At 41.3% G+C, this 20,117-nt stretch overlaps 1 protein-coding gene across 6 annotated transcripts in view; it reads left to right on the plus strand.

Annotated features, from left to right (window-relative positions):
- The window catches only part of PRR7 (proline rich 7, synaptic), a 91,066-nt gene that overhangs the window by 36,351 nt on the left and 34,598 nt on the right, over window positions 1–20,117 (plus strand). For 3 of the 6 annotated variants that reach the window (XM_073650633.1, XM_073650631.1, XM_073650634.1), the window contains exon 2: window positions 10,415–10,454. The exons of the other annotated variants lie outside the window; for them this stretch is intronic. The gene's annotated coding sequence lies outside the window, so the exon portion shown is untranslated. The remainder of the gene's footprint in view (window positions 1–10,414; window positions 10,455–20,117) is intronic. 6 annotated transcript variants of the gene reach the window in all.

The raw sequence follows: 20,117 nt of genomic DNA on the forward strand, positions 1-20,117 counted from the left end.
CAAGTATAAATTCATATATAATCTGGAGTGCCTCACATATGTGAAAATATTGATTAACACGAAAAAACACTGCACACTTGGACACATTCAGTAGTAAATGTTTTATTTGGTAAACCAATAAACAAACGAGCTACACTATATACAACACACCCATTAATGGCATTTATAACCTACACAAGAAAGTCATAATGCAAGTGCTCATCTTGAGATTGGACCTGCATTTCTCAGACATCTATAACATATTCCATGAATATACCATAAATGACCCAGGTGGGAATACCCCTTCATTGCTTCAAAGCTACTGGTGCATCTCACTAAATTAGAATATCATCAAAAAGTTTATTTATTTCAGTTCTTCAATACAAAACGTGAAACTCATATTATATAGAGTCATTACAAACAGAGTGATCTATTTCATGTGTTTATTTCTGTTAATGTTGATGATTATGGCTTACAGCCAATGAAAACACAAAAGTCATTATCTCAGTAAATTAGAATACTTCATAACAGCTTGAAAAATGTTTTTAAAATCCGAAATGTTGGTCTACTGAAATGTATGTTCAGTGAATGCACTCAATACTTGGTCGGGGCTCCTTTTGCATCAATTACTGCATCAATGCGGCATGGAGGCGATCAGCCTGTGGCACTGCTGAGGTGTTATGGAAGCCAGGTTGCTTTGATAGCAGCCTTCAGCTCATCTGCATTGTTGGGTCTGGTGTCTCTCATCTTCCTCTTGACAATACCATAGATTCTCTATGGGGTTAAGGTCAGGCGAGTTTGCTTGCCAATCAAGCACAGTGATACTGTTGTTTTTACACCAGTTATTGGTATTTTTGGCAGTGTGAACAGGTGCCAAGTCCTGCTGGAGAATGAAATCTCCATCTCCAAAAAGCTTGTCGGCAGAGGGAAGAATGAAGTGCTCTAAAATATCCTGGTAGACGGCTGCACTGACTTTGGTCTTGATAAAACACAGTGGACCTACACCAGCAGATGACATGGCTCCCCAAACCATCACTGATTGTGGAAACGTCACACTAGACCTCAAGCAGCTTGGATTGTGTGCCTCTCCACTCTTCCTCCAGACTCTGGGACCTTAGTTTCCAAATGAAAATTGGAACTCTCGGACCTTGTGGAGTGTGTCAATGACTGCCTTCTGGACATCTGTCAAGTCAGCAGTCTTCTCCATGATTGTGGAGCCTACTGAAACAGACTAAGGGACCTTTTTAAATGCTTAGGAAGATTTTGCAGGTGTTTTTTGTTAATTATTTTAATTTACTGAGATAATGACTTTTGTGTTTTCATTGGATGTAAGCTATAGTCATCAACATTAACAGAAATAAACACATGAAATAGATCATTCTGTTTGTAATGACTCTATATAATATGAGTTTCACTTTTTGTATTGAAGAACTGAAATAAATTAACTTTTTGTTGATATCCTAATTTAGTGAGATGCATCTGTAATTCATTATTTTGTTATATTTGCTTGCCTACATTTGAACTTGATTTGAAAAGAGCTGTGCAATAAATACTGTTTGCCCCTAATTTCATACTGTCAAATTCAGTTCATCTACTGCCGTATGTATGGAAATATTCTTCCCAAGATGCATTGCTATAAGCCCATTTAGAACGTTGAGTCACGTAATCAAACTGTCCTTGTATTACAAGGATGGTAATTTATCTAAATGGCCGTCGTACTGACTCTGCATTTCCACTGCAGGTGAAACGAGTTGACTGGCTGTAACTTTTCTTGGCAAAATCTTCTGTTTGCCTGGAGGATTGCAAAATGTTTAAATCAAGTTTTTATTCTAAACATATTTTACTATTTTCAGTATGTTTTTTATTGTTTATATGCAGTATGTATAAGAAAACCTCACTGAAGCACATGCAACAAGCTGACATGTTCTTTAACTTGTGAGCTGGTCAATTATTAGTGTGTGGTTTTCAGAGCAAGTATCAGGGCATATGTAGTGGTCTGCAACCACCCTATCGAATCTCAGCGTCACTTTGTTACTTGGGAAACACCAACTTCAGTCATAAAATCTCACTGCCTTGACTTACATAGGTGCGCAATGGCTGTTCTGCACACACTCACTGACTGGCTGATGCACTCTTGACCAAAATGTGCGAAATATGCCATCTATACAAAAGCCCCACCTAAAATTGATCATGTGCGGTGCAATGCTCTAACATCTGAACATTGTATCCGTTAATAATTCAATTTAAATGTTCAGATCTTGCTTAGTGCAATACCTCTAACAAACAGGTTTAGCAGCCACATTGGCCCCAATTCATCAATAATGAGTCACGAACATTTTCTAGGTGTTTTCCTCGGATAGAACACCTACCCAGTATAATGACACAAAATTACAGGCATAAGAAAAGCCCAAAATACCAAGAGTATATTTAGCCAAAAAAAATCTTTATTAATTTGATAAAATTAAAACCAATAGAAAAACTGAGTGCTGCTATTTAAATGCGGGGATATACAGTATGCCCACACCAGTCAGATACACAAAACATAATAGTGCTATTAGTACCTAATAAAGATATGAGGTAACTCCTTGCAATAGTGTTAACTTACCTATACCTTATTACATATCAGAAAGTCGAGGGAAAGACCATCACTTGCTTCATCCATATATATAAAATCAAGAACAGCTCATACAGCAGTACTTCCCAAGGCATAGAGGGAAACCATAAAAAGATAAGGTAACACGTTTCTGACCTTTGTGGTCCTTAATCACTGCCTAAGGACCACAAAGGTGAGAAACGCGTTATCTCCAGATAATACTGCGCTAGGTCCTGAAGCTGGCCAGTCCCAGGATGTTGCCCAGAGGACCCTGGAATGAGGAACCATAACTTGAGGACACCAGAGTACCCTCTCTACAATTCAGTGGGTACATGTAGATATTATATCAGAAATTACAGAGAAACACATTATTCAACTATTCCAACAAGAATGAGGGCACATACAATCCATGAGTAAATAGGAGTGGCACAATAGCTAAAAAGTGCTTGTAAAGTATAGTCTCGCCATCTTTTATGAAAAATAAGGTTCTGAATGTAAAGCTACATAAGCGGATCATCAGCCAGTATCTGTATATGTACAGATATGAAGTGCTGCTGAGTGCATTGAGTGTGGGAGTAACTGTTGCCAGAAAGCCCAGATTCATGTTGGATCCCATCAGTGACAATATTTGAAAGAAACTTTTTGTTTTTCCTTGTTTTCATGGGTTCCCTTCAGGTACTCAGGTTTCCTCCCAAATGTCAAAGACATACTGATGGGGAATTTAGATTCTTGGGGACAGTGATAATAAAATTTATAAAGCACAATGGAATATGATGGCGCTATATAAGTGAGTAAAATAGAATCTGAGTAAAAATGTAGTAAGGGATATACTAAGAAAAGTTAGATTAGTGAAGTGATGTGAGAGACCTTTTTAAAAAGATGTGTGTTTAGGGCATGCTTAAAACTGTGCACACTGGGAATTAACATGAATATTTGGGGTAGCGCATTCTAGAGAGCTGATGCAGCACAAAGCAAGTTTGTGGAGACGAGAGTGTATGATTTGAATTATAGGGGGCTGTTAGTCTTAACCCCCCCATACAAATTACCTGTCTGCTGAATGATTGTTCGGCTGATGGCAGTCTTTCCCATCTCCTCCATACTCATGAACAATCGGCTGAGCACTCCTGTGTTCTCCTATGAGAGATCCATTACACACTCCTCTAGCAGTGCTCATCTTCAGGGAGAACAAAAGGAGCGTCAGCAGGCCGGGACCTTCTCTTCCCCAACATCATCGGTGTGTTTAGAATGGAGTTAACAGGTAATGTGGTAGAAAGAAATAAGGATATGTAAGGCAACACAGGACTGTGGATAACTTTGTGAAACAGTGTGATAAGTTTATATTGTGTTTTATAGCGGATGGGCAATCAGTGCACCTAGACACAGGGTGAAGATATTGGTGTAGAAGTTGGTCAGAAATATGAACCAGGCTGCTGCGTTAAAGGGAACCCGTCATGTACTATGTACACTGCCCCCATAGCGTTGTTAGTGATGCAATGTGCATCACTATCAAACTTTTTCATTACAATTGGTGGTAATATAATGAGTATATAGCATTTTAAATACTTATATCCTACCTGCTCGTTTTAGTCATAGGTGTCACAAAGTATTAAATGATTCGTGGCGGCCCTGTTTTCTTTGCTGTTTTTTCCCTTTCGGCTGTCAGGGGTTCATGTCAGTTTTCCTTGCCTTGACGTGTTGATTGTTCTGCTGATGTGTGTGTGGCCTCTTGCTCCACCTTATAAATAGTCTCATGCCCCTCCAGCTGATGTTGGTGTTCAGTTCATTCTGCCTAAGCCGATGTGAGGAGTCGGAGTCTGTCGTCTGGAGAAGTTGGAGGTTTTCCTTGTGTTTTCTGCTTGCTGTTTGGCCAAGTGTTTTCCTATCCTCGGTCCCATTTAGTTTACCTACCTTCTCTTTCCTGGTGTTTACCTTTGTGGCTGCGTGTGTATTTTTGGGGAGCTTGCTTTTCTGTTATCCCTGTGTGTGCTCCCCTGTTCTGTCGGTTCTATTCCCTTCTTCCCGGGGGAAGAGGGGGTCACTGACAGGGCTTCGGTAGGAGTCAGGGATATGCTGGAGGCTCGAACCTCGGCACCATTAACCGTACCTTCGGGATAAGGGAAAGCCAGGGTTCCCCACCAGTCGTAGGGTCAGGTGTGGGTCCCTGTTCGTAGCCACGTCCCCCGATCGCCGTATCCGGCGTGACAATAGGGTTGTGATCCTGGTATTCAGTCAGGGGCAGCGCCACATTCAGTCAGGGCTGGCACTGCCCACGTATTTGAATTTTGCTCCCGGCTAGCGCTGATATAAGTGGGGCGCATGCGCAGTTTTACATCACCGGCCACGGCTCCCTGCGCGTGCGCTGTGAGAGAGTGTAGTTCACAGCTTCACTTCTCATGTGCTGTGACGAACGCCTCCAGCCGCACACAGTGTAGCTTGCAACTTCACTGCGCACGCGCGAGGAGCCGCTCGTCACAGCGATCACAGCATTTCTGGGGTTAATGTGCTGGGAGCAGTGCGGGACCGCTCCTAGCACATAGTACCGGGTGTCAGCTATGACGATTAGCTGACACCCGGCGACGATCGGGCCAGCACAGCCTTTGTGCGGGCGCGATCGCCATGGCGTATTAATACGTATCTAGTCCAATAGGCCCAGGGCGCAGATACGTATTAATACGCCCCACGTCAGAAAGGGGTTAATGACCAGGCCAATTTTTTCAATTCTGACCACTGTCACTTTATGAGGTAATAACTCTGGAACGCTTCAACGGATCCCACTGATTCTGAGACTGTTTTTTTTGTGACATATTGTACTTCATGATAGTGGTAAAATTTATTCGTTATGACTTGTGTTTATTTGTAAAAAAAAAAACGGAAATTTGGCGAAAATGTTGATCATTTTGCAATTTTCAAACTTTGAATTTTTATGCCCTTAAATCAATAGAGATATGTCACACAAAATAGTTAATAAATAACATTTCCCACATGTCTACTTTACATCAGCACAATTTTTTAAACAAAATTTTTTTGTTAGGAAGTTATAAGGGTTAAAAGTTGACCAGCGATTTCTCATTTTTCTTACAAAATTTACAAAACCATTTTTTTAGGGACCACATCACATTTGAAGTCACCTTGGGGGGTCTATATGACAGAAAATACCCCAAAGTGACCCCATTCTAAAAACTGCACCCCTCAAGGTGCTCAAAACCACATTGAAGAAGTTTATTAACCCTTCATGTGCTTCACAGGAACTGAAGCAATGTGGAAGGAAAAAATTAACATTTAACTTTTTTTCACAAAAATTTTATTTCAGACCCCATTTTTTATTTTTGCAAGGCTAACAATAGAAAATTGACGACAAAATTTGTTGTGCAATGTCTCCTGAGCATGCTGATATCCCATATTTGGGGGAGAACCACTGTTTGGGCGCACGGCAGGGCTCAGAAGGGAAGGTGTGCCATTTGACTTTTTGAACGCAAAATTCGCTGGAATCAAGAGCTTACACCATGTCGCGTTAGGAGAACCCCTAAAGTGCCTAAACAGTGGAAACCCCCCACAAGTGACCACATTTTAGAAACTACACCCCTCAAGGATTTTATTAAGGGGTATAATGAACATTTTGAATCCAGAGGTACGACACAGAATTTGATAACATTAGGTCGTCATATTGAATATGTTGCCATTAGTGTTGAACGCAAGTGCTTGCTGCTTGAGTTTGCATTGGTTGCTCGGGTATGCACCAATTATTGCAGGTGCTCGAGAGACATGCTCGAGTCCCCGCCCGCATGTTTCACGGCTTGTTGACACTCAAAAAAACCCATGCACTTATTGCCCGTGTTTGGCAGGCAATGCCTGCGTGTTTTTTTTGCTATATAGCAGCTGTGAAACATATGGGGCAGAGACTCGAGCATGTCACTCGAGCACCCACGATACTCGGTGCATACCCGAACACCCGATGCAAACTCAAGTAGCGAGCACTTGCGCTCAACACTAGTCGTCATTTTTTTTTTCTTTTGAAAAAATCCCAATCCTAACTCTAACCCCAACCCTAACACAACACAACCCTAACCCTCACACAACCCTAATCCTAACCTAACCCTAACACAATCTTAACCCTAATGCTAACACAACCCTAAGCCTAACACTAAAAAACGGAAAAAAATATATTTTTTATTCTATAATTTTTATCTAACTAAGGGGGTGACAAAGGGATATTTGATGTGATAGGGTTTATCACAGTGATCAAAAGAAACCAATAGAAAAAATTCCTTATTGTTGCCGGGTACCGGCTGGCAGATCTCGCCATTTTTTTTTACAGGAAGATGACGGTGGAGTGGGGGTTCTCGGGGTGGCATCATTTCTCTTTGCTCTGACATGTATATCATGCTAGAGGAGAGTCAAATCATTGTAACCGCAGGCACAATTTTTTTTTTTCGTGATCGGGGACCGGAAAAACCAGCCCTGAACACGTTCTCCAGCGTGTCAGCTACCCCCGGTAGCTGAGACCCCGAAGAATTTCCGATTCTGGAGGGCCCGGCAGCCTTTTTCCCTATCACCTTTTTAAAATGGCAATGAGGGAATAAAGACCCTTAATGGCTGCCGTTGTAATGCGTATCGGCGGTCGTTAAGGGGTTAAAGGGAATCTGTCACCAAGTTTCTGCTACCCCATCTGAGAGCAGCATGATGTAGGGAGAGAGACATTGATTCCAGTGATGTATCATTTAGTTCACTGGGTGCATCAGTTGTGATACAATCACTGTTTTCTCCGCTGTAGATCTTGCAGTGCTCTAAATGCTGAGCTCTGTATAACCCCGCCCACACCACTTATTGGCAGCTTTCTGTGTACACTGCATTTTGACAAAAAGCTGCTAATCCGTGGTAGGGGCAAAGTTACACAGACGAACAGGACTAGATGGCACGAGATACCTAGTCCTCTAATAATAATCTGCTGATAAAACACTGATTTTCTAGAAACAAAAACACACAATCCAGTAAGTAACACATTGCTGGAATCAGGGTCTCAGACGTTACAACCTGGAACAGTCTGTGGTCATGGTTTCAGCAAGTACCATGCGCCGCACACTAAACCAAGCAGAGCTTTATGGGCGAATGCCAAGGAAGAAACCATTGCTGAAGAAAAGACATAAAAAGGAAAGACTGATCTTTGCCAAAGAGTACCTTGACAAACCACAATCCTTCTGGGAAAATGTTCTGTGGACAAATGAAACAAAAATAGAGCTTTTTTGGCAATGCGAAGCAACAATTTGTTTACAGATCGCGCAATAAAGCTTATAAGGAAAAGAACACCTTACCAACAGTTAAGCATGTTGGAGGATACATAATGTTGTGGGGTTGCTTTACTGTGTCTAGTACTGCAGGCCTTGACCGTATCACGGCAATCATGAAATCAGAGAATTATCAAGAGATTTTAGAGTGAAATGTCCAACCCAGTGTAAGAAAACTTGGTTTGAGTCGAAAACCATGGGTCCTCCAGCAAGACAATGACCCAAAGCACACATCCAAAAGTACACAGGAAAGGCTGAAAAAAATGGACTGTTGTAAAATGGCCAGCAATGAAGCCTGACCTCAATCCCATTGAAAATCTTTGGTGAGCTGAAATCTGCCATTGGGAAAAAGAACCCTGCAAACATTCAAGAGCTTGAGCAAAGGAAGAGTGGGGGAAAAATCCAGCTGAGAAGTGCCAGAAGCTTATAGATGGCTACAAGAAAAGTTTGCAGGCTGTCATCAAATGGCTGTGCTAGGGCTTATCCCTTCAGTTGCTAATATGCCCAGGTGTCTAGTCTAGTTGCTGTTTAGTGGATTCTAACACCCTGGATGTTTAAACTTATCACTAGTAAAGCCCTATGCGTTTCATCATCTTTTTATCTGACTGCTATGATCATCAGGGCTAGCAGTCTCTCTTATTTTTATGATGCCGGCACAGCCATTTGATATAGGAGTGTTTAATATTTGTCCTGATCATATGGAAATCTGTGGTGTATACTATGGTCACTATATAACCATCTAGTGGTCACTATACCACACTCAATCAGTGATCAGGACAAGAAATTACTGAGTATCTAAAGACCATTAAAGAAGTTGTACACTACTTTATATAACCCCCCCAATGTATCCCCCCAGGGCCCCTAAGACTTTTTGTAAATACCTTATGTTGCTGATAATGCCTGTAAGCGGTGCTCACAGGCATCACGTGACCCCGCGCTGACATCACGACAAGTGAAGCGCGACTCAGCGCTGGGGACCCTGCGATGGCTGCTGGGTTGTGGGCGGGGTTACCCCCCGCGTCACACCCAGCATCCACCGGGTGCTTTCTCAATGAATGGGAAGAGGCAGAGCGCGCAGTAGATGCCTGGTGTGATGCGGGGGGTAACCCCTGGAACGTGGAATACGAAGACCCCCGGCCGCTGCCAGCACTTGTCGTGACATCAGCGGATGTCAGAGCCAGCTGCAGCTGGGGGTCACGTGATGCCTGTGAGCGGCCAGTGATAGCGCCCCGGGGGGATACATGGGGTGGCGTAATATAATGTAGTATACAACCCCTTTAACACTGAGTAATAACAAGATTTTTTGCCTGGCTAATCAAGTGGTTAGTGTCAGAACTGATTGACAGTAGTGTTGATTCTACAATTAGAATTTACCGGATAAAGTATTCTGAAGTGCCAAAATATTTATGGCAACTTGACTATTATTAACAACACCCCATAGTGACTTTAATCCACAGTGATAAAAATCTTAGTCACTGATTTTTAATGTTATAATAGTGTTTGATGAAGTTTTAATATATAACCATTAAAAGTTGAATTTTAGTATTACTCCAATTGGATAAGTCTGAGAATTTGTATTATTTTCTATCTTGGAGATATATTTATAACTCCTATACGGTGAAGAATGTTTTATTGTTGTATCACTTTGTACCACTAAACAATGTTTTATTGTTGTATCACTTTGGACCACTAATTAAAAAATCCTGAGGATATAACTTTGTACAATATCTTCAGAAATAAATGGAAATGTACCAGTCTATGAAAAAAATGAAGAGTGCCAATAACTGACATAGGACGCAAACCCAACTTTCTGACACTGGGCACGACATTGAGACCCAAAATCATTTGGAAATCTTCAGATTTGATGATGCCTTGCACACAGACAAGGCACCCAGTGGCAGAGGCAGCAAAACAACTCCAAAGCCTCTTTGAACCTCCACCATATTTGACTATAGGTAATGTGTTCTTTACTCATTCCGTTTTCAGTAAACAGTAGAATGATGTGCTTTAACAGAAAGCTCTATCTTGGTCTCTTCTGTCCACAAGACGCTTTACCAGAAGGATTTTTTTTACTCACGTACATTTTGGCAAACTGAAGTCTAGCTTTTTTATGTCTCCGTGTTAGCAGAAGGGTCCTCCTGGGTCTTTTGCCATAGAGTTTCATTTCATTCAAATGTCGACCGATATTTCACTCTGACACTGATTCACCCTGAGCTTGTAGAACAGCTTGAATTTCTTTGGAACTTGAATGGGGCTGCTTATCCACCATCCAGACTATCCTGCGTTGCAACCTTTCATCAATTTTTTTCCGCCATCCACGTCCGGGGATATTAACTACAATGCCATGAGTTGTAAACTTCTTGATTATGTTGCGCACCGTGGACAAAGGAACCTTAAGATCTCTGGAGATGGACTTTTAACCTTGGTATTGTTCAACAATTTTGGTTCTCAAGTCCTCAGACAGTTCTCTTCTTCTCTTTCTGTTCTCCATGCTTAGTGTGGTACACACAGATATACAATGCAAAGATTGTCAACTTCTCCCCTTTTTATCTGGTTTCAGGTGGGATTTTCAAATTGCCCAAACCTGTTACTTGCCACAGGTGAGTTTGAACAAGCCTCACATGCTTGAAACAAAGTTGTTTACCCACAATTTTGGAAAGGTGCCAATAATTTTGTCCAGCCAATTTTTGGGGTTTTGTGTGAAATTATTTCCAATTTGCCTTTTATTCTCAGGTTTTTTTGTGTTGTTCCAATACTCACAAAGGAAATAAACAAACATGTGTTTAACAAAACATGTATAATTGCAATAATATTCTGGGAGATATACTTCATTTTCTGGAACAATTTCAAGGGTGCCAACACTTTCAAACATGACTGTATATGATACTATCAATCATATAATATAATGTCTAAGATTGACCTGGAAATCAGCAAGAAAGCCTCAGTTAGGGTTATAAAAAGATAGGCCTTGGACGTAAATCTCTCTCGGATCATTTCACAGTTATGAATATTGATCTTGTAAGGGCAAATTCGCAGCTATTAGCTTTTTACTGTTTGAGGCTCTTTTGAATCCTGGACTCTTAGAAATGAATAAACTATCTGGGGATATAAGAATCACATGGTATTTCTGTAAAAATGATTATATTAATGCAAGTTCTTTATATGTGACATAATTAGCTCACAGTTTATTCATAGATATAATAATGCCAATATATGTCCCAGGGACTGAAATCATGTAGCAAATTGTGACACAATGCGATGCCCAGTGAGTGAATACTTCCCATTTTAACAAACTAAGATAACAGCAAACACACAGTACCTCTATTTTAGACCCTCATATGTATGACCTCCATATGTCATGGATATTCATTCAGCCCTGCCCTATTAAGTCAGGCTCTATCAGGACACTAGATGTGGCTTGTATTCTCAAAGTACCTCCATGAGGATGTTAGATGGCATTCTGGTGACATACCTTACATAACTCTACTGCCATGATCTTTGATAGGATTTTTTTAATTTTGGGATAGCAATTCAAACAACTTTTTGTTGATGGGGAAAAAAATAGAATTAGTTTGAGGCTGTACTCCCTTCCACTCAAGCATAGAGGCATGGCAGTTCAGACTTTGGAGCAAACTTTCAGGTGGCCTACATGCAGAATCTATAACAATGAAGGGGCAGAATCTCTAAAACATCTTTAATCTTTATCTAACCTCTGACGTGAGTCAGAGAACTGCCATTTAGTATTTTTTTAATTATTGTAGAGTAGAATTGTTAATGAATTTTGTAGAATATTTTCATTTTTTAATATAATGCAACATATTACACATGTCATTAAAAAAGGTTGGAGTTACTGGCTTTTTCTTATATATGGATATATAAGTGGGGTAATGTTAAAACACTTGAATATGAGCCGGTTTTGATGGTGGGCATTTTGGATTCTAAAACAGTTGGGATGGGGCCATGAGTATCCTGTGTGATGTTAGCGTATCCTGTGCAATGTATACTGCAATTGCGGTGTATCCTATGTGATGAATAAAGCAGTCTCAGTGTATTCTGTGTGATGTATAGAGCAGTCTCAAAGTCTCATATGTGATGTATAGAGCAGTTTCAGTGTATCCTATGTAAGGTACAACCCCAATTGTAAAAAAGTTTGAGCACTAATGCAACCCCATACCATCAGAGGTGCCGGATTTTGAATGTGCATTGATAAAAAATTGGATGGTCTTGCTTTAGCTGAGTCCACAGGACATGGCGTCCATGGTTTCCATAAAGAATCTCAAATTTTGATTCATCTGACCACAGAACAGTTTTCCATTTTGCCTCGGTACACTTTAAATGAATTTTGGCCCTGAGAAACGCCATAATTTCTGAATTGAGTTGATATATGGTTTCTTCTTTGTGTGATAGACATTTAAAGGGGTTGTCCAGTCAAAAGTGATAAGTCTGCAGTCACTCTGTGTGACTGCAGACTTATGAATCCTCCCAGAGTACGCACTGTGCGCTGTGGGGATTCGCCAGTTTCATACCCGGGACCGGAGGGTATCGGCCATTCAGCGCCGCCTCTCTCCATTCACTTGTATGGAGCGATGCCACGCCCTGTCTAGTGACGTGACGACCAGTGGGTGTGTCCGACTAGAACGTGCGGCCTCGCTCAGTACAAGTGTATGGAGAGCGACGGCACACCCACTGGCCAGGGTATGAATAGCTCATACATACCCTCCGGTCCTGGGTCTGAAACCGGCAAATCCCTGCAGTGCACAGTGCGTGCTCTGGGGGGATTCATAAGTCTGCAGTCACACAGAGTCACTGCAGACTTATCACTTTTGACCGGACAACACCTTTAACTTTCATTTGTGGATTGCACAGCAAATTGTGTTCACAGACAATGATTTCAGAAAGTATTGTAGTGACTTACTTGACCGAATTATGCCTGTTTTTAATACAGTGCCACCTGAAGATCTATTGGCTCTTGGAGCCAATATTGGCCTTGTCCCTAGTACATTTCTCCAGAATATCTGAATCTTTTGTTGATATGTACTGAAGATGGTGGGCTGTACAAAGTCTTGTGTTTTTCTGAAAATGTTCCACAGATTGGTGAACCTCTGACCATTTTTGCTTCTGAAAGACTCTGCCTTTCTAACATGCTATTTTTTTATACACAGTACTGTGTACCCTTCAGCTGTTTTTCATTAATAGCACTTACTTTTCCAGTCTTTTTTTTAACCCTGTCCCAACTTTTTTGAGATGTGTTGCTGCTGTCAGTATCTAAATTAGTTAACTTTTTAAAATGAAATGGAAAAATATCTAACTATAAAGAGTAACCATCGTTTTAAGGCTGCGTGCCCACTATGCGTTTTTCAAGCGTTTTTGCTGCGGAATTTCCGCAGCGAAAACGCTTAAAAAACGCTTGGTAATACGTGCCCCATCGTCCTCAATGATAATCCGCATGTGCTGTGCACATGCTGCTGAAATTTCCGCTGCGGATTATCATTGCAGAAAAATACGCAGCATGTCCATTCATTTTGCGGACACGCAGCGTAATCGCCGCCATTGACTTGCATTGGACCGCGTGACATCCGCATCACTGCATATGCACATGCGGATATCACACGGTTCAATGTGCGGATGGTACCCAGGTCTGGAGAAGAGGAGACGCTCACCCTGACCCGGGTACCATAGTACCTGTAAAAAAAAGAATTTAAAATAAAAAATAAAGATTATACTTACCTTCCGATGTCCCCCGGCCTCCTTAGTGATGTGTCCAGGCTCTTGTACGGCTCACGGTGGTGTGAAGGACCTGCCATGACGTCATTTAGTCATGTGACAGGTCACGCGACCGCTGACGTCGAGGTTGCGTGACCTGTCACATGACTCAATGACGACACCGCAGGTCCTTAAACACCACCGCAACCCAAACAACAGACGGAGCGGAGATAATACTGGGGACCATCGGAAGGTAAGTATAATCTTTCTTTTTTATTTTTTACCATTCTTATTCTTTTTTTATAACTATTTCTCGGTCACACTATATACAGTGCATTGTGAAAGTATTTGGCCCCCTTGAACTTTTCTACCTTTTGCCACATTTCTGGCTTCAAACATAAAGATATAAAATTCTAATTTTTGGGGGAAGAATCAACAACAAGTGGGACACAATCGTGAAGTGGAACGAAATTTATTGAATATTTTAAACTTTTTTAACAAATTAGAAACTGAAAAGTGGGGCGTGCAATATTATTCGGCCCCCTTGAGTTAATACTTTGTAGCGCCACCTTTTGATGCAACTACAGCTGCAAGTCGCTTGGGGTATGTCTCTATCAGTTATGCACATCAAGAGGCTGAAATTCTTGCCAATTCTTCCTTGCAAAACAGCTCGACCTCATTGAGGTTGGATGGAGGGCATTTGTGAACAGCTGTTTTCAGCTTTTTCCTCAGATTCTCGATTGGATTCAGGTCTGGACTTTGAGTTGGCCATTCTAACACCTGGATAAGTTTATTTTTGAACCATTCCATTGTAGATTTTGCTTTATGTTTGGGATCATTGTCTTGTTGGAAGATAAATCTCCGTACCAGTCTCAGGTCTTTTGCAGACTCCAACAGGTTTTCTTCCAGAATGGTTCTGTATTTGGCTATGTCCATCTTCCCATCAATTTTAACCATCTTCCCTGTCCCTGCTGAAGAAAAGCAGGCCAAAACCATGATGCTGCCACCACCATGTTTGACAGTGGGGATGGTGTTTTGAGGGTGATGAGCTGTGTTACTTTTACGCCAAACATATCGTTTTGCATTGTGGCCCAAAAGTTTGATAATGGTTTCATGTGACCAGAGCACCTTATTCCACATCTTTGGTGTGTCTCCCAGGTGGCTTGTGGCAAACTTCAAATGAGACTTTTTATGGATATCTTTGAAAAATGGCTTTCTTCTTGCCACTCTACCATAAAGGCCAGATTTGTGCAGTGTACGACTGATTGTTGTCGTATGGACTGACTCTCCCACCTCAGCTGTAGATCTCTGCAGTTCAACCAGAGTGATCATGGGCCTTTTGGCTGCATCTCTGATCAGTCTTCTACTTGTTCGAGATGAAAGTTTAGAGGGATGGCCGGGTCTTGGTAGATTTTCAGTGGTCTGATACTCCTTCCATTTCAATATGATCGCTTGCACAGTGCTCCTTGAGTTGTTTAAAACTTGGGAAATCTTTTTGTATCCAAATCCGGCTTTAAACTTCGCCACAACACTATATCGGACCTGCCTGGTGTGTTCCTTGGTCTTCATGATGCTCTCTGCACTTGAAACAGAACCCAGAGACTATCACAGAGCAGGTGCATTTATACGGAGACTTGATTACACACAGGTGGATTCTATTTATCATTACCAGTCATTTAGGACAACATTGGATCATTCAAAGATCCTCACTGAACTTCTGCAGTGAGTTTGCTGCACTGAAAGTAAAGGGGCCGAATAATATTGTACGCCCCACTTTTCAGTTTTGAATATGTTAAAAAAGTTTAAAATATCCAATAAATTTCGTTCCACTTCATGATTGTGTCACTTGTTGTTGATTCTTCCCCCAAAAATTAGAATTTTATATCTTTATGTTTGAAGCCAGAAATGTGGCAAAAGGTAGAAAAGTTCAAGGGGGCCAAATACATTCACAATGCACTGTAAATCCATGCTGTTTGCATGGATTTATATAGTGTGACCAAGTTGTCAAGTACTTTTCCAAGTGATGCTAAAATCTCTTGGAAAAGCGCTTGATAACCCGCATGCAGAAATGCATGCAAAACGCTTGACAAACGCTTCTACCTGGCGGGAAAAACGCATGTAAAATCCGCATGCGTTTTTCCTGCCAGGGAGAAGCGGAAAAAATATGCAGCATTTCTGCATCGTGGGCACATAGCCTAATTTTTATCAGAGAAATCTGCTTCCTTCTCCTCCTGAACCATTCACTGAAAAAAAGAACTAAAAAATCAATGAAAGACATCACTGAAAAAGAAAAAAATAAGGCAACCATACCATGTCTAGACATAATTGCACAGCAGAATGCAGTAGACCCCTATGATAATGGTGGGGGCAGCACTGGTGCAAAATACTAATAAAACAACCACTTACTAATCAACTAAACATCTGTGGGTGGCTGCCTACTATTCAAAAATGCACACAGGCTGACATAGGGTGCCATTCACACCATTACATGAGATGCACCTCTGTCTGTATAACTGGCTATTACCAACACCCCTACTATTACATCTGGCAGGCTGCCTATACCATATGTATATACAGTACAGACCAATAGTTTGGACACACCTCATTTAAAGATTTTTCTGTATTTTCCTGACTATGAAAATTGTACATTCACACTGAAGGCATCAAAACTATGAATTAACACGTGGAATTATATAGTTAACAAAAAAGTGTGAAACAACTGAAAATATGTCTTATATTCTAAGTTCTTCAAAGTAGCCACCTTTTGCTTTGATGACTGCTTTGCACACTCTTGGCATTCTCTTGATGAGCTTCAAGAGGTAGTCACCGGAAATGGTCTTCCAACAATCTTGAAGGAGTTCCCAGAGATGCTTAGCACTTGTTGACCCTTTTGCCTTCACTCTGCGGTCCAGCTCACCCCAAACCATCTCGATTGGGTTCAGGTATGGCGACTGTGGAGGCCAGGTCATCTGGCGTAGCACCCCATCACTCTCCTTCTTGGTCAAATAGCCCTTACACAGCCTGGAGGTGTATTTGGGGTCATTGTCCTGTTGAAAAATAAATGATGGTCCAACTAAACGCAAACCGGATGGAATAGCATGCCGCTGCAAGATGCTGTGGTAGCCATGCTGGTTCAGTATGCCTTCAATTTTGAATAAATCCCCAACAGTGTCACCAGCAAAGCACCCCCACACCATCACACCTCCTCCTCCATGCTTCACGGTGGGAACCAGGCATGTAGAGTCCATCCGTTCATCTTTTCTGCGTCGCACAAAGACACGGTGGTTGGAACAAAAGATCTCAAATTTGGACTCATCAGACCAAAGCACAGATTTCCACTGGTCTAATGTCCATTCCTTGTGTTCTTTAGCCCAAACAAGTCTCTTCTGCTTGTTGCCTGTCCTTAGCAGTGGTTTCCTAGAAGCTATTTTACCATGAAGGCCTGCTGCACAAAGTCTCCTCTTAACAGTTGTTAAAGAGATGTGTCTGCTGCTAGAACTCTGTGTGGCATTGACCTGGTCTCTAATCTGAGCTGCTGTTAACCTGCGATTTCTGAGGCTGGTGACTCGGATAAACTTATCCTCAGAAGCAGAGGTGACTCTTGGTCTTCCTTTCCTGGGGCGGTCCTCATGTGAGCCAGTTTCTTTGTAGCGCTTGATGGTTTTTGCAACTGCACTTGGGGACACTTTCAAAGTTTTCCCAATTTTTCGGACTGACTGACCTTCATTTCTTAAAGTAATGATGGCCACTCATTTTTCTTTACTTAGCTGCTTTTTTATTGCCATAATACAAATTCTAAGGCTATGTGCCCACGTTGCAGAAATGAAGCAGAAAATTTCTGCTTCATTTCTGCATGTCCTCTCACGGAAAAACGCATGCGGAATTCCGCACGCGTTTATCGTGCGTTTATCGCGCGATTTCCACATGCGGAATTGCCTTGCGTTTTTTATTGCATTGTAAAGGCAATTCCTCTTGCGGAAACGCAAAATTAAATGACATGCTGCGGATTTTTCCGCGCATCAAAAACGCTGCGGGAAAAATCCGCAGCATGGGCATTGAATTTGCGAAATGCCCTTAGGGAACATGGGATGTGGATTAACAAGCGTTTTACAAGCGTTTACGCTGCTTAATTTCCGCAGCATATACGCTTGTAAAACGCTACGTGGGCACTCAGCCTAACAGTCTATTCAGTAGGACTATCAGCTGTGTATCCACCTGACTTCTGCACAACACAACTGATGGTCCCAACCCCATTTATAAGGCAAGAAATCCCACTTATTAAACCTGACAGGGCACACCTGTGAAGTGAAAACCATTTCCGGTGACTACCTCTTGAAGCTCATCAAGAGAATGCCAAGAGTGTGCAAAGCAGTCATCAAAGCAAAAGGTGGCTACTTTGAAGAACCTAGAATATAAGACATATTTTCAGTTGTTTCACACTTTTTTGTTAAGTATATAATTCCACATGTGTTAATTCATAGTTTTGATGCCTTCAGTGTGAATGTACAATTTTCCTAGTCATGAAAATGCAGAAAAATCTTTAAATGAGAAGGTGTGTCCAAACTTTTGGTCTGTACTGTATACCTGCATAAAAAATGTATGTTTATGTTTATAATGCCTGATGCATTAGTCAATATTTTGTCCAAAATACACAAGCTCGAAACCCACATCAAGGATCACCATTATCTTGCGAGTCCTTACACTAAATTTAAAAACACTCACTGAAAAAAAATTGTGTCTGGACATGGTATTGCAAGTATGGCTGCTATTTTTTTAATTTTCAGTGATGTCCTTCTCCTCCTGGACTGATCATTTATTTTCAAAATGTTAAAATTTGGGGTAAAATCTGTATTCAGTGACTGCAGATTGTTACATTACTGAGATAGGAGATAGTAGTGCTACAGATAAGATTCTATGTAGATGGAGGGAGAGGAGGAGGAGGGTAGAGCTCTACCTCTAGTTTCTCCCACCTCCTGTCTACATAGAATCTTATCAGTAGTAACTGCCATCTCCTATCTCAGTAACAATCTGTCTTCACTGAATACAGATTTTACCTCAGAATTGATAATTTTGATAATGATCAGTCCTGGCAGACAAGGTAGCCAATTTCTCTGTTAAAATATATTACAAAGTTGTTTGTTTTTATGTGTACTATAGATTTATGAAATAATAAAACAACGGTTACTTTTTAACCTTTGATTTGTGTTCTATGTACTGTTGTGAATAAAATATGCCTATATTAGATTTCAAAATCATTGCATTCTTATCGCCCCAACTAGTTTGGAACTGGGGTTATACTTAAGTATAGCTGCAGTGTGATTTAACATCACTGTGGGTTGGTTCTAACAGAACTAAAGTTTCCTGAAAATCCTCTATAAGGGCAGTGTAAAGCTGTGTTTCTTGCCTGCCGCTGACAGATCAGTTTTGTGAAGCAGCCAATGCTGCTCTGCTGATGCACATCACAGAAGATAGTCCTTTGTCATATGCATCAATAGAGCGGAATTTGCAGTTTCACAACACTGGACTCTGCAGAAGCCAACAAACACAGCTCAACCAATCTCATGCCCTGTACATAGCCCCATTTTGCAGTGTATGTTCCTTTCAGCCCCATAAATATCTCTCCTTTCAGTCCCTCTATATACAGCCCCTCATGCAATATATCACCCTTCTCAGCCCTATGTATACAGTCCCATCCTGCAGAACATCACTCATTTTAGCAACCAGCAGATAGGCCCAATTTGGCTTCCTGGTATGAACTCTCTGCCTTGTAATATTTTTGCAGTATATCTATTTGTTTAGCCCCTGTACATAGCCCCATCCTGCAGTATATCTCTCCTTTCAGCATCTCTATACGGAGCTCCACCCTGCAGTATCTCTCCTCCGTTCCCCTATATACATCCTGTAGTATATTTCTCCTTTCACTTCCCTGTGTACAGACCAATCCTGCAGTATATCTTTCTTTTCAGCTCTATGTGTACAGACCTATCCTTCAGTATATCTCTCCTTTCATCCCCTATATACACAGCCCATCCTGAAGTGTATCACTCCTCTCAGCCCCTTCTATATAGAGCCTCCTCCTGCAGTGTATCACTCCTCTCAGCCGCCTGTATACAGCCCCATTCTGCTGAACATTGCCCCTTTTAGTTCCCACTACATAGGCACAACATTTCTTCCTTATACAAACTCTCTGTACTGTAATAAAAGAGGCTCTGGCACTTTTCTTTACTAAACACCTCCCAGAGCACAGCTATCCTGTCAGGAAGCCAACTGAGAGAGACTCAACCATGCATGATCGACCATAAGCACTGGGACTACTACAGCACAGGTCCAAAGACAATTGGAGGGTCATGCTTAGAGATGTGATTACGAGCCAGAATTAAAATATATGTGTATATTTTAAAACCAAATTTTTGAAAATAACCCTTCAAATTATTATTTTTTTAGAATTTTGGTGCTTTTTTATTTTTTAGATCATCTTTAACATTTAGTTAACGAAATTTTGCAGATTTCACTGTAGGCAAACCAGAGGCGGTAACCTACTCCGAAAAGTTAAATAGGTT

Source organism: Phyllobates terribilis, unplaced genomic scaffold (assembly GCF_046119375.1).
Source record: "Phyllobates terribilis strain yellow unplaced genomic scaffold, ASM4611937v1 Scaffold_11__3_contigs__length_659146591, whole genome shotgun sequence".
Lineage (NCBI taxonomy): Eukaryota > Metazoa > Chordata > Amphibia > Anura > Dendrobatidae > Phyllobates > Phyllobates terribilis.